Source organism: Pseudopodoces humilis, chromosome 1 (assembly GCF_049639895.1).
Source record: "Pseudopodoces humilis isolate 2021_Gansu_Grassland_sample_001 chromosome 1, ASM4963989v1, whole genome shotgun sequence".
In the NCBI taxonomy this organism is placed as follows: domain Eukaryota; kingdom Metazoa; phylum Chordata; class Aves; order Passeriformes; family Paridae; genus Pseudopodoces; species Pseudopodoces humilis.
In genome coordinates this window covers 101,091,277-101,106,799 of record NC_142200.1, presented here as the reverse complement: position 1 = coordinate 101,106,799, position 15,523 = coordinate 101,091,277, and the positions used below count along the sequence as shown (strand labels likewise).

At 37.1% G+C, this 15,523-nt stretch overlaps 1 protein-coding gene across 1 annotated transcript in view; it reads left to right on the top strand.

Annotated features, from left to right (window-relative positions):
* The window catches only part of TPK1 (thiamin pyrophosphokinase 1), a 296,584-nt gene that overhangs the window by 39,786 nt on the left and 241,275 nt on the right, over positions 1-15,523 (top strand). The window lies entirely within an intron of this gene.

The window sequence follows — 15,523 nt, the reverse complement described above, 5'->3', positions numbered from 1 at the left end:
GCACCAGCAAATGCCATGTGTGCTTAATCTTGGAAAGTTGCCCTAAATTTTGTAACACATTTTTTTAGTTAGGGTCCCTGAAGATCTGTTTGATTTGACTTGTCATCACTAGAATTAAGAGTGCTTATACTTGCTAATGTTTTTTAAAAGTGTACTTAAAAGAAAAAGTTAATGGCCCCTCATCTGATTTAGACCATTTTTCAGCTTGCTTCTAGGCATATGTTTTTTCTTCCATTAGTATCCTATAATTTGCCGTAGCCAGACTGCCATAAGTAGGACTCACTGCATTGCAAGTGGTGCCTTTTGTGCATTGCAGTGCCTGTGATTATTGAAGAAACTTCCATTTCTTTAAATAAAGGCTTTGACTTTTTTATCAGACCTAAAGGCTATTAAGTTTTAAATGCCATTTGTTTTTCATTAAAAAGGCTTTCCTACTTTAAATCCTTGACTTATTTTTATTGGAAAAGTAATATTCATCTCTTTTTTAAAAAAATTATTGGTGCTTAATCCATTAGCTAAATACAGAGCATTAATCCCATATGGCAAAGTAGGCCTTGCTGGATGTGTGGGGGTGTGAACACGTGTGTACGTGCACGTTTATTTTTATGCTTTCAGCTTGCTTTATTTTCTTTCTTTAACTCCTGCTTCCTCTAACTTTGTCCTGGTGCAGAAATTACGAATATTGATTAAAGATTTATTTTTATTCACATGCAAAACTAGAAAATCAACCCAGTCCTGGAGGGACCAGTCTTCATGCTTCTTTTCTTTCATTTTACCCATATTTAGAGGTTCTCTTTGAATATGCTTTCTAAAATAAAAACTTACATTTGATATATTTTCCTCATCTGCATCTGCATTTAGTTGTAATGCTACCTCCTGTTTCAACATCAGACAGATGAAGCATCTGCTGGAGGCATATGAGCATTGTAGACAGGTTCAAACTTACAGTTTGTCAGCTCTACCCTTGTTAGGTGTTGTCATATTAGTCAATAGTGATCTTTGTTGTGGCTTTAGGGAGGCAGTGGGAGGTGACATTAGAAGCCTGAGAGCTGTTCAGCTGGAGGGAATGTGTATTCCCAGTATATCATGCTGACAGGAAACCTTGATTTGGTTGTAGTACAGTTAGAGTGGAGTTAAAAGGTCTTAACACAGAAGTACAAAAACAGCAGATCACAATTTCTGCTACTTCTCTTCTCTGGTGATATTTTTTCTGCAGAGTGCAAGGCTCCCCTGCACCATCTTCCCTGATGTAATGAGTCCTGTGTAGAGGAGACACTCCCAGGTGAGCAGCCCTGTAATGCCCTGGCAGGGGAGAGAAATCACTGAGGTCGTCTTCTTTGAAGAGTCACTCACTGTGCTGAATCCTGATCAGAACTGATCCAGAGATCTGGTGGTCAAACTAAACCTCTTTGGTTTTCTGCATATCGCCCAAAGGTTTTGCTCTGCCTGCCACCATCATCAACGCACATTCATGTGTTATTGCTTGGCCAACTGTGGTTGTAGTCAAGGAGTGTTAGAGAGGTAAACATGTAAGCAAACAGTTAAAGTTTCCAAAAACAGCATACCAGGTGTTGCCCTGGGAATAAATTAACGTGAATCCATCATGGATTTATGCCTTGATGCAAAACTGGAACAGAATAGAAAACTGATGCAGCTGGGTTTTTCCTGACTAATTTGAACAGGCTTTTCTGTGATTACAAGAAGTGTAGAAGAATGGAAAAAAAGTTATTCTGTTATTAAATTTAAATTATTTAATAGTCATTTTGACCACTTGTTTGTGAATTATGAATTACAAAATTTTTCAGGGATGTCAACATCTGTAGCAAAATCATGATTTACTATAACCCCAGTTTGGTATCTTCTGGTTTTTGTCTGACATATTATGCTTGGAGAAGTAATTTAATCTATCTATATTATACTCTGTATAAAAGTGAGTAAGCTATTATCACATCAAAAACATTTAACACTTTTATTTATTTGTTTTAACAGCTCACTTTTATTTTGTTTTTCTCCTGTGTGTCCAAAATTAATTGTCCTTACAAGTTGCACAGGTGTGCAAGCTATTGCAGATTGGTTTGAGTGACAACTCTTGTAATTTTTTTTTTAAAATATCAGTTTTGCAAATACTTAAGGCCTCTGTTTATTTTAAGTTAAAAGCCTCCAGACATGTTTTTGGTTTAATCTCCTAACTGTGTTGTTATCCTTTCTTGGCCAACTGATATTTGGGGGGGAAAAAAATGATGTAGGGAGATTGTTTTGACTTTATTTACCTGGCTCTGAAATTAAGCAGCTTTTTGAAGAAAACTTTTAAGCTTGCAACCTTGAAAATACTTCTTTCTACCTTTTAGCTTTTTAACCTGATTTTTATCATTCCCATAATTCTGAAAAGGAAAAATATCATACTGCTTCCTCATTTTTAGCCCTTAGTGTGAAATTGGAAATTTTGGTTAAAGTTTAACCTAAGTGACCAACTGATATTTGAGAATCAAATATACTAAAATTATTTCCTTGAACAGAGATGTACTGAATATTTTCCTGAATCCTTACCACAGAGAAGTGCTTTTTATGACAAAATTTAAAACCCATAGGTAAGGTTGTTGCCATGTGCAGGAGCAGTTGTTCAGAGGAGGAGTAATGTTGAGTATGAGAAATGTTATTACCGGAAATAGGGATGAAATACCTTTCGTCAACAAGAGAGGAGAAGATTGTGATGCTGGTGGTTAAGGAGTTCTCCTGATCAAACTCCAGGCTGTCCACTGCTATGTACCTTATTATTTCCTTTTGTCTTCTGAAAAGATGCCATTCCACTTCTTTGCATTTTTTTTTGTGTTTGAACACTCAGATGACCTCTGTGATGACCATCTCCCCAGGGTTCCAGAAAGTTAATTTAAAGTGACTAGATCAATGTAAAGCAGAAATTCTTTATGTTATATATTTCTGGCTAGTGTCCCTATTCCCATGCAGAAAACCTTCCATTTCAGATGGACCGTCTGGTTTTGCCACAGTGGATTTTGGTGTAGTCTGAAGTTTACAATTTAGCTGGGAAGAAAACCCTGGGGACATAATTTCAGAGTCTTAACTTATTCACTAGAGGATGCTGCTTCTCATACAAATTGCTACATATCTCTGTACTTAGTGAGGCCAACTGTGAAATGAGAATAATAATGCTTATGCACCTTTATAAAGTGATTTCAAATCTACAAATGGAAATTTAAGTTCAAAGCAGTATTATTATTAACCACATTTTCCAGATAGGGTAATGAAGAGGAGAGCTCCTTTTCTAAGTATCTTCTTCCCAAATGCAATAACCAGGGTGTATTTTCTGTGCTTCTCCGGATCTGATAAATAGCTGGTAAGAGTCCTTTACAGTTACGTTTAATCTGCATACATTATTCTTTTAGATATTCAGCATTATTTCCTCTATATCTTAACCCAAATGTTTTTTTAACTCATGAAACAGTACTCATCAGGATAGAAATCATTTAAGTTTCCTTAAAAACTTTTATTTTAAGAGAGTGCCTCTAGACTGACTATTACATGATTATCAGTTCTATAAATTGAATTCATCTGTTAGTCCATGAAGCAGGTGGGGAAAGCCAAGGATTTCCTCATGCAATCATATTACCAAAGTCATTAGATTAAGAAATAGTAATAAACGTGATACTGTTTCAATCACCCTTAAAGGTTTAAGTCTTTAGGATTTGCATTTTTAAGGGTAATTCCTTTGCTGCAAATTCCAGAAAATCACCTTAAATATATGAAAGCTAATGGTGAGACTGTATGTGGGACTATATTCACAGTGAAAATGGCAACATTTGAACGATTTTAAAATCTGTCCAGTACTGTGAGGCTCAAGCCTTTGAAGCACAGTAATCAGTTGTCTGTTAAATTTTCATTTCTGGCTGAAAGTACCCATATGGCTCAGGTTGCACTAAGTTTTCTGACTGTGTTGGGTGCTCCCTAGAACACTGATTTTGCAGAGGTTATGGTAAAATACCTAAGTACTGTTGAAATGGGAATAAACGTGTCATTCTTCTGGAATGGATAATGTAGCTTTAAGGTTTAAATCTAACCCTGCCCTACAGTGCTGTTTTGCTGGATTTTTTGGACTATGTCACTGGTGTCTCAGGCTGGGTGTGCTGAATGCTAAGGATGTTTTTAAAGGGCAGTCTTAAATGGTGAGGTGTTGCTACCTCTTTCTTTGTATCATTCTGCTTGAAGTTGTGAGGATGTGTGAACAACTGTGCACACTCAAAAGTCAGAGACATTTAAAAAAAAGACATTAAAAGAAGCTGGAGAGAGAGTTCTCTGCAAACATTTTGGAGGATCACACAGAGCTATGGTGGATTTGGACGGACTAGCAGTGTAAGCACTAGAATATGCTTTGAGGTCCACTTTAAATAGTCAAATAAACCAGATGACTTCAGGATGAAATTACTTTATGATGGTCTTTATATTCACTTCAGGAGAAGTAAAACAATACAATGTTGTGTATAAGGAGCTTAAATTAGGTCTTGGTAAGAGATACTGCTTATTTAAAAAGAGATGTTCACTAAGACAGTCATCATACTTTTCTGTTGTATAGATTTATGGTTTTGAAATGGTTATGCCCCATAACTCTTAATTAAGCTTGACAGTTTTAGCATTGAAATTGAAGTGGTTGGTCGGAAAGACAGTCTGCAAACAAGAGCCTCTCTTAATGGTCCCAGAGCTTGTGTTTGTTTACAGGCTTTACTGTTTTGTGAGAAAAGGAAGAAAGTAACAGTTCTCCTTAATTATACATCATGTGCAGCATGTCAAAACAAGGGACAATAAACAATCACAAGTGACTTACCATAAAAGCCATTATCATAGACTTTGTGTAGTGACTAAACCTACCAAACTTTACTGATTTGACAGGTATCTTATGGCAACAGTTTGTCATAGTGATTTGGAGGGTGTGCTTGAGTGTGTAGTCTATTTACAGACATGACCTTCTTTTTTGTGAGCTGACTTTTGCTGGATATGGTGTCTTGTTCTGCCAGACTACAGTGATCCCAGTAATGCTATCACACCATTTACTTGCAGATGGCTTTTCCAATCATGTTTAAAAGATATATGAACAATGAACAGCTCTCATTACAAAATTTTCAACATTGGGTAATTATTTTATACCTGTGAAAGAACCATAAATATTCTGGTAGTGTTCTCTATTTGTTTCTTTATCACCTCGTAGTTTTATTCCAGGTGTCGGTCAGTTCCTGGTTTAAGTAAGCTTATCGTAGCTATTCAGTCCACAGAACTTTGATTTTAGGTCTTATTTTTCTGCCAGATGCAACACAATGACATATTACGGAATAAAATGTGAAGAGGAACTTCATCCAGGTTACATAAAAATTCCTTACCTGACTGATAATGTAATGCAATTTTCATAGCCTTTGTGGTTTTTATATTTCTTTTTGTTTATTTTACCTTGTTTTCTCCAAGTGTAGATTTATCTATTTATAAAATATATACAGGTAGGTCTTAAAAATGTTTTGTTAAAAAAATAAGCCAGTGGTGGATGTAAAGTTATAGAATGTCCTAAAACAGGCAGCAAAACTGAGCTACCATCACCAGGTAAAAAAAACTAAAAAACCTCTAGAAATAATAAAATGCAGCTCATGAAATCAGAAGACATAATTTTAGGACTGAATTGTTTGTGAAGGCTGGGAAATTAAAGTAATTTTCTTTCCTTCTATATCTGTTAAATACTCTTTTTGTAATGTAAGAAAAGGTTCCCCTCCTCATCATTCTTTGCCAGAATCTTACTCCAGAGGCCCAAACACCCTTACGCTGCCACCACTGCTTGTGTGGGCTGTTGTTATGACCACCTGGAAAGTCCTCTTTGCCTTTCTGAACCTTCTGGATGGCACTCTGGACCCTGCATCAGATCCATTCCCATCAAAGTGCAGAGGAATCTGCTTTGGGAAAATAGCAAGACTGAAAAGGTGGTGTGGGCACAAACGTCCTCTCTGGCACACAGCCCAAAGGGGTTTGAGGTCTTGCAGAACCAGCTGTCTTAGCATGGATTTTCAAGAAAGCATATGAAGTGAAATCGTGGCAGTCAATTGGAGTTTGCACATCAGTCTCATCCATTATATCTGAGGAATAAATAGTTCATGTTACAGAGGTCACAATTTGCTCAACTTTTTTAAACTCAGTGAACTTAGTAAACATGAAATCCAACCATCTCCAAAGTCTATCATAGCCTGGTTGAATGCTTTGTGCTTTTAAAAAAGTGCTTAATTAGTACACATGAGTTCAGAACACTAAAAGATACTGTATTTCATTGGCATGGCTGAACAGAGGTAGGGAAAGAAAAGCCTGTAATTGTCCACACTGGAGTTTGTCCAGAAGCCATCTGTGATTTGTAATGTGTCTTATAAGAAAAAGCTGAGAAGTGGAAAGGAACTCTTGTTTTTTCGTATCGATTCATTTGCTGAATAGGAGTGTGATCTTCCTACGGTCACGTAATGCCTATTTTCCTGTTTCTGAAAATGGGATGATACTGTGTGCCCTCACAACATTATGCTGGAGTTTAGCCCCTGGGCTATTCAGCACACAGGACTTTTAATGATGGTGCACTTGTCCTGACCATGGTAGTGGGACTGTATATAGAAGGCAGACGGAGAAATTGTACACAAAGAGTACAATCCATCAGTGTAAATGTACTAAGGAGGAATCAAGCTGAGTTTGGCAGTGGGAACACCATGAGAAGTGGGAAGAATGAAACATCTAAAATCCTGCTGTGATGGATTTGGACATTTTATGCTGTGTTGCAGGAAGTTATTCTCTCCTTTTATTACTGCTGGTGCCAAGTTTTCTGAAGATAATTAGAAAAACACTCTTGCCTGAAAATTATCCTTCAAAACCAGAGGTTACACTTTTCTCTGAAAGCATGTCACTTTAGGAAGGAGGCAACAGTGGATATAATCCTGTAATACTGTGGTGAAGTAATTGAAAAATGTATTCTGAGTAGGAAAGAGATGTTTGAATAAGTTGTAGTACAAACTGTTCAGGCCAGTGGACTGCAGAATCAGACTTTGACAGGCTACTCCTGTTTAACTGTTTTATGAAAATAATTCCATCAATATATTTAATTTTGTAGCAGGGAGGGAAGAATCTACTTCCCAAGAATAATGTCATGTCTGGGGACGAGAGCATTGTCTTGACTGAATTTGGATGTGAATTCCCTCTGTTAGAGAGGGAACCTGAACATGGTTCATCAGCCTCCTGAGGGCACTCACTAATTTTATCCATGCTGATAAAAGTTATAGCTCCTTCCCAGATTTTAAAAACAAGATAGCTGACATTGTGAAGCAGGATCTAATAGGTATGCTCCAAAAACAACTACTTGAAACATGTGCTTCAAATGAGATCAGTAGAGAAATGTCTCGTTGGTGGATAGGGATGGTGTTTCGACATCAAGGGAGGTATGAAATTCTGTCAGCCTCTTAAGGTGCATCTCGGTGCAAATAGAATTCAGACTTTTATGTGCAATAGGAGATGTTAGTGCCAGGAACTGAAGTGTCAGTGGAGTGCTTGGCAGCAGTAAGCAGGAGTTTTAAATGCTGTGCAGTCAGGCACTTTTGTGTTCCCATGGTTCTTACTCTTTGGTCAGTACTCCAATATGTGAATCATTAAATACATATTACAATTTGTTAATCCTGTAGAAAATAACCAAATATATCTGTTGACCGTAGAAGTGGCACTGTACTGTTTGTTGAGCTGAATGTTTGCTGAGGGGGTTGTGCTTCGTACCTATTTGCCTAGTGAGACTGCTGACATCTCCCTGCTCTGCCTTGTGATTCCTTGAAGTCACCTTGCCCTTGCTCTGTGCAGATTGGGCCGATGATATCGACAGCCAGGGGAGCTCGTATGCCTGGCTGTCTCCTTGGAAATAGAGACATCCCAGATAACAAGTATTGTTAGTGTGATGTATTCAGATGGTTTTGATACTGTGTTTTTAAAATGCATGGAGGGTATTATATTAGACCTGGCTATTACCCAGTGAGAAATTGAGCACCTATCTTTGATTTTCTTTTAAGGTTGGAATTTCCTTGAATAGTAATAGTCGTTCAGTTTTTTTCAAGATTTGCTTTTATTTTCATTTTGATGCAGATTTAAGCTCCAATCTAATGCTCTGTGCCTAGAAGTTTTAAACACTAAAGTAAATTTTACCATAACACTATCAATATTTTTATAGCAAGCCTGTATGTCCCATTCTTGTCTCTTAAGGTCTTCCAAGTGGTATCGGATTTAGAAGGTGTAAAATGAGTACTGTTTCAGATGATGACTTGCCTGTGAATAATGAAGTAAATCATTTAGTATTATTTTTTTATTATGTAGTTGCAGTGAAATTGATGCACTTTTAAAGTTTACCTTAAAAGTGAAACTTGTGTCAGATTCTGCTGCCTTGGGGACTAGTCTTCCCATTCTGCACAAAATTGTTTCCTCCTGCTATTTCACTTCCTATTCATCACTTCAGCCTCATTTGGCTATTTTTTCCATTCCACAGGATAAAACATATCTGATTAATATTGTAGACCACTAGTTGTCTGTGCCTATATCAGAAATCTCTCTTTTTTGGATTGTTGGACAATTTGAGTCCAATCTTGAAAACTGTAAGAGTGTAAGTGAACAGGCAACAGCATCTCAGCTAAACAAACCACTGCTGCTTCCAGTTAATTCTGACCTTTGCTGTGCTTGGGTGGAAATGAAAGTCCAATTTGCACAAAGTGCAGGATGATGGAGATGGTCTGGCCACATCTCTGGAGACAAGCAGCAAGGGTGTGAGGTAAATCAAGCCAAAGGCCTTGCAGTGGCAAATGGTGCATCTGGCAGTATATGTCTCAAAGAGCTTATTTTATGGTTTATGTACATTGCTGCTCCCCCAAAGTGACTGGTTACTCCGCTGTGTTTATTTTCAAATGAGAGTTGGTAATGGGACACAATCATCATTTCCATGTATATAATAGTAAGAAGTGTGGTTATGATTTCTATTTAAATAGTCAGTTCTCATAATTCAGTTGAGTTCTGTGCTGCCCTGGAGAGCTGAATCCTGCCATGAAGTTTCTTTGTGATGCTGGACAAGTTATCTAAAACTGAAGATTCACCACTGGGAATTGTGTGACCTTATTCTGCTTGACCAGACTGAGATGTTTGACACATAAAGGGCAGAAGTCCCAAGCACTCAGAAATGTAGCTATAGACTGTAGGATTTAGTATGAAAAGAAGTGTCCCATCACACACTGAGATCGGAAATAAAGCTCTCACATTCTTCAGAGAAGCATCAGCATTAATTGACAAATTTCATTGCAAGGCATGGCACCCTTCTAGGCACAGTGGTTGATGATGTGGGTAGATTATCCCATGTGTATGGCTATGTTCGTAACTTATTGTGAGAAATTAGCTGGTTTGAATTCATCCACATAAATTCTTGTGGAGGGTTCTCCAGAGGGTAACACATTGCAGCTTTTCAATAAGACTGTTTGCACAAATCTCCTTTTCATCCTACTCTTCTTGCTGGAATTTGCCTGGAGAATTAAGAGCTGCAAAATATTAAAAATCATTAGAATTTACATGAAAAAATTAACACTAAAATACATTGGCAGGGGATAACAGTGCCTTTCACGAGAATCAGTTGGGTATGCATATTTGATTTATTCATTCAATAAGTTTGAGAGCATGTTTGTAAGGTCTGAGATCCTTTTGAATAATTTGTGCTGGTTTATTTTTGGAGTTGTCACTGTTATGAGGAAAATTAAATGGCTTGTTTGGTGGCTTGGGATTCAGTGTGGAAAAAAGCAGCTACACAATGTTTTATAAGCAGTGGCTATAATTAATACAATACTCTAAGCTTAACTGTTTCTCTGAATTAAAGCTGACAGCTACCTTTTCAGCAAGAGCACAGATGGAGGAAGTAGATTTTACTGACTTGAAGTTTTTCCTTTTTCAGAGTAGTAGTTCTTCAGGGGTTGTGAAACTTTTAAAATGTGAAATGTTTATATTTTAGAGTGTTGATTTGGTCTGCATAATGATCTTATGAATTGATCCTTTTTTATATTCCTTGGTATCACAGCAGAGCACTGTGTTTCCTGATGAAAGGAAGCACTGTTGGGGGAAGTCTTGGTTCAAGATAGGGAACAGCAGAATGAGGAGTGTTTTTGTATAAGGTGCACTATTTGTTCTGTTCAAAGGGAGCTTTTAGCCTGAAAGATAACCTTAGAAAGTAGCATCTTAGGATTTGCTGTTAAGTGCTTTATCAGGAATTTATAATGCTATAAGTTTTAAGTCCCCCTCATACCTTCCTTATATGATAGAAAAAAGCATCAGATTGTCTCTTAAGTATAAAAATCAAAAGTTTAGAGCCAAATTTTGATCAGTATAAAATTACAAAAGTCATGTAAGTTAAACTGATCTTGTGGCATAATTGGTAAAGGCATTGTTTAAGAAATATAAATAAAAATTCAAAAGTCAAAAGCCATGTGGCTATTGGCATATGTACATTAGCATTTTGCTTTGGATCAAGAATATAATTTTGAAGCAATTTTCATGATCCTGCCTGCTTGCTATGGTTTGCTTTACATTGCAAAGTGGTTTTGGAATATTTAGACTAATTTCCTTTTGGAGAAAAATGTGCTGCAGGAGTGCATATAACACATTCCTATTGTTAATGGGTCTACAAAACCAGACTAGATTTAACCTGAAATAGCCTCCTTCTCTCCCTTTCTCCCAAACCACGTGTAATGTGAATATAATACCTTCAGCATCAACAGTTTTGCTTTACAGACTGATTTTATTCTGCCATGCTACTTGCTAAGATAGATCTACGTAGTGCTCACAGTGAGCTGCCAAAGACATTAATTGATAAAATCAGCATCTTGTCTTGTGAATCAGAAGTCAGCTTTCAAGAAGTGCTGTATCAGCAAGTAAATTAGGAATTGTATGTGTGTAGCAGGTAGGAAACTACAGGTGGAGTGTTTCAATGTCTAAAAAAACAAAAAGGAAATAACCATAATGAAGAAACCCTTTCAGGAAATGGGGACTGTTCCTTAGTCTGACAGACCCATTCCCCCTTAGTTTCATGTCTAATCAGTCGTTTAGTTAATTCTTGAAGGAGAGACTGTTCCATTTGAGTATGTTTGGGAAATGGATGGTAGCTCTTGAAAAAAACCCCGAGTGAAACGGTCCATTTCAATACAGAAAGTATCAATTTTGGATTTAACACTTGGAGACAGGTGCTTGCTTGGCAGAAAAATGGTGTAGATTTGATGCTGATCCCCCAAACTCCTTTGTTTTAGTTTGAAAACCCCAAGTTGCCACAGTAATCTTGCTCTGGTGATCTGTAGCAATAGCCAGATCAATTGTCCTTGTGGTTTTCTTATGTTTGCTGGTTTTCATGAACTGCTTTCTTTCAGGTTTATTATTATAGATTTACAGTAAATCTAACTTATGTGGAATTCTTAGAATCACAATTTTGATGTTAATTCTTGTGCAGCTGAAGAAACTTCAACTGCCCAAAGAGCTGGCTCAGCCTGTTGCTGTTCTGTCTTATCTGTCAGTTTTGAAATTGTGAAAAACACAACCTTGTCCCTTCCTACAGACTCTGACATTTAAGTAGGCAGTGACTGTTCATTTTAAATTAATCTGAGGGGTAGGAATTTTCTGAGTAAATTATGGCACTGGAAACCAAAATTATTTTTTTTAAATGGGTTTTGTTTGGGCTATTGTTTTGTTGGGGGGTTTTGTTTGGGGATTTTGTGGGGTTTTTTTTGTTTGTTTTGTTTTGGGTTTTTGTTTGGTTTTGCTGTCATGGAATATTTATATATATCATGATGTATCTGTAGACTGATGTGAGAGCAGAAACATAAGCAGGAAGAAATTTTCAGTGAGATAATTTAGAGCATTTTCTATCAGAAGCTGTTGTATATTTGGACATCCACCTATATGATCAGGAATGTGTGTATCTGCAGTGTTTTTTCAATGGATCTTGGTTAGTATCTTGGGTACATAGATATGTTTCTATCCATACAGAAATATTCTGGAAACTTATAACCAGCTTCCAGCTTGCAGCTCTGTCCCTGTACTACCTGTTTCCTTCCTACTTCTTCCTCTGAACTGAACCTGCTTCTTTGTTGATGTTTGATATATCACTGGAAACAAAAAGAATGGCTCCTCTTCAGGCAAACAGTAAAACGTAAATACCAAAAAAATAAACCCAAAACATTAATTGTTTAGTTGAAGCCATTTTCTGTGCCTGAAACTATAAATTTGAAGTCATACTTTGTCAGCACCTTGAGGCATGCCTTTATCTTAGCACAGCGTGTCCCCCACATTGTGTAGTACCACTTGCATCATGTCAGAAAGTCTGGGAATAGCAGTGATCTTTCCCAAAGGCCTTATTGTTTTGAAGCATTGAAAGTTTTTTCCCTGCCTCAGAAAATTCAATACCAAGGTCCTCACAGTATGCAGAAAAATTCCTAGTGATATGATTCTAACACTGAAAGGAAGCAAAGTGGCATATATTATTTTATTGGCTACCAGAGAAAAGGTTGTCTTTAAAAATATATGTGCCTTTTACATATGTTTTGTGACAGACATACAGCCTGAAGACTGGCACATGGCAAAGGGAAATCAATAAAAAATGCATAATGATATTATAAATATTTATAAAATAGCTAGAGGAATATAATATGACAGGGAGAAGCCAAGAAGGCTTTCAGAATAGCAAATCTGTACTCTAAAATATATTGGAATTGTTCTGAGTGAGTTACAGTGTGGTAAAAAGTCATTGCATAGGCAGTGCACAGGCTATCAGGGATGTTCACAACTCTTTTATCAAAAGTTCTTTTAAAAGCAACCATGAGAAGTTCCACCAAAAAGTTCAGCTAAATAATTGTGGACAGAAGAAAAAGAAAATATTTTTCAGGAAGCATGAATTGATGGTGCCAGTGTAGAAACTTGTAGGCATTGCTTGATTGATTGATTGATTGATTGATAACTTAGGAAAGCTTTCCAATGGGAATAAAAGTGATCCAGCTTTATTCAAAGACTAGGAATTTTCCAAGTCTGCTAGAAGATCTTTTAACTATATTTTTTTATATAACTGCCTGTTCACATAGTTGTGCACATGTTCATACTTAGAGAGTAAGTGATGTCTGTAAGACTGCAAGGTTTGTAAGCATCAAGTAGAAAAAAAAGACGGGGGAAGAGTTAGGTTCCTTAAATGCAAGTAAAAATTTCCTATAGTCATCCTCCTTTCCTGTAGGCTTGTACGTCATAGGCCTTCTACATGGCTGATTCTTCTACAGGAGGACTTTGACTGTGGGACTTGACTCCATTTTTTCTCTGTGTTGATGTAAATATCAAGAATAAGCTGGAGGTTTTGTAGAGAGCAATTTATTCTTTTCTGCTTTTGCTGCAGATGGTTGAATTTTCTCAGCCTGCAAGAGCTGCAAAAGTACACAGTGAAAGAGAAAATTATACTAAAAATGGAAGAAACTATGCAAGAGAGAAACTTGTTCTGCCTTTAGCAAATGGCTCACAAAAGTTTCTTCAGTGGAGACATCCATATCTGGGGATATTGCTGCTGATTTCTTGCTTACAGAAACCTCTTTCCCATTAGTCCAAACAGAGCACAATGTCAGTAATGGTTGGGTCAGGATGCTAATTATCTTTGTGAAAAATAGGTGGGCAGATAGTCCAGGAGATAGATGTTTCCTAATTTGATAAGGGCTTTTAAAGATAAATGGCCTTGAAGTAGATTTGTTTTCAAATGAATAGCCAGTAGAGTGCTCGGAGCAGAGGCACAGTGAGCTCTCATCAGTTTTTCTCAGAGTGATGAATGTTGTGTATTCTGTCTGTTGACGTGGTCTTTGCCATCAGATGTCCCAATTTATTAATAGTTTTTAGGGCAATGGTTGTAAATTATTGTAGCCCAATTTTATTACTGTTTTACATCTACTGTGGACTGAGCCTTGTGTGCAGCTTTATATTAACTCAGCAGGAACCATTAAAATATTGACATTTAGGCTCATTTTAGCAGCATTAATCATAGCATTTTTTCATGCCTTAATTGTATGAAATGACTGGTTTGAAATTACTGGAGTGTTCACTTCTCTAAAAGCAGATGAAACAATAATTTCCATTTCTCTACTTTTTCAACCCATAACTGCACTTTAAAAAACCCAAACAACCCTAAACACATAACCCCCCTGTTTCCTAACTGTGTGCTGTGGGTATCTACTTCTTGGCTTCTTTGTAGCAACTGAACATGTAAAACCCAGCACCTCTTATGAGGCTCACTGGAAGCTCTTGGAAGTGTCACCTCTGAAAATCAGCCTCTGAAATCTCAGTGTGGATACCTACAGGCAGGTCTTGGCTTCAAAAATGGACCCTAATATATATAATAAGAGTATTCCTGATGTTTTAATATGCTGAAATGGCTTAAGGGTTTAAAAGAGGCACAGAAATGCCTTTTGTGATTCACCAGCAAGAAAATGCTTACAGCACCCATGGCTGCTTGTATTATTGTACCAGTAACAGAATCTGTGATATTTGCTGGCTCTTTTCAGTGGAGGGCATCACTAGATGATTATGTTTAATAAAAGGAGTTGGCAGCCTTTCTCACTTAACAATCATTAGAAGATCTGCTGCTGAGGTCCCATTTTGTGAGGCAGCTGGAAATTGGCCCTTAGTTTGAATGTATTGTTTTCTACCTTTCCCTTAAAGTTCAAGGACAAGGCAAAACTGTTCAGACTACAAAAAGAAAAAACTTTTTCTCGCTTTCCTTTGTTTACTTGGTCTTTCCACCACTCCCTTTTTTACGTATGAAAATTTATTCCCGTATATATACATGAATTAAATGGAAGTGAAGACAATGTTAGCAAAGATGGAAGGAGAAGACTTGAGGGAAGATATTTGAAAGCACCAGGCAGAAGGTAGCTATATAATCATGACTTTTTACTGGAGTAAAAACCATCTAGGTCTTCATTTATGTTTCTCTTTATACTTATGAAGAAAGACAATCCAGTTGCTTCTGTTTTAGAAAACTGAGGCATCAAATGGGTCAGTGGGGAGGGAAACCCTAAATCACTCAAAAGGAAAGGTGCAGAAGATGCTGAATAGTGGTATCCCAGAAAATTTCATTCTTCTAATCATGCATTTAATTAATTATTTTAAAGATTGCCCCTCCCAACTCCCATCCCTAAATGTTCTCTCAACTTCAGCACTTTACCCAGCTGTATTTTCCTTGATAACATGATATGGCTTAAGCCACAGGCTTCTACCGTAGCCTGCTGCTTCTTGCTATTCTGGATCTTCTCAAAAAACTTTATAGTGACAGAGGTATTCTTTTTTCAGTAACAGTGGCTTCATATGACCAAATAATATTCATTAACTTGATTGCCTAAGGATATCAAGCTCCAGGGGAAACTTGTATTCCTATATGATTGGCAAGATAATTAGGAAGTGAAATAATGCAAATCCCACTGCAGGCAGC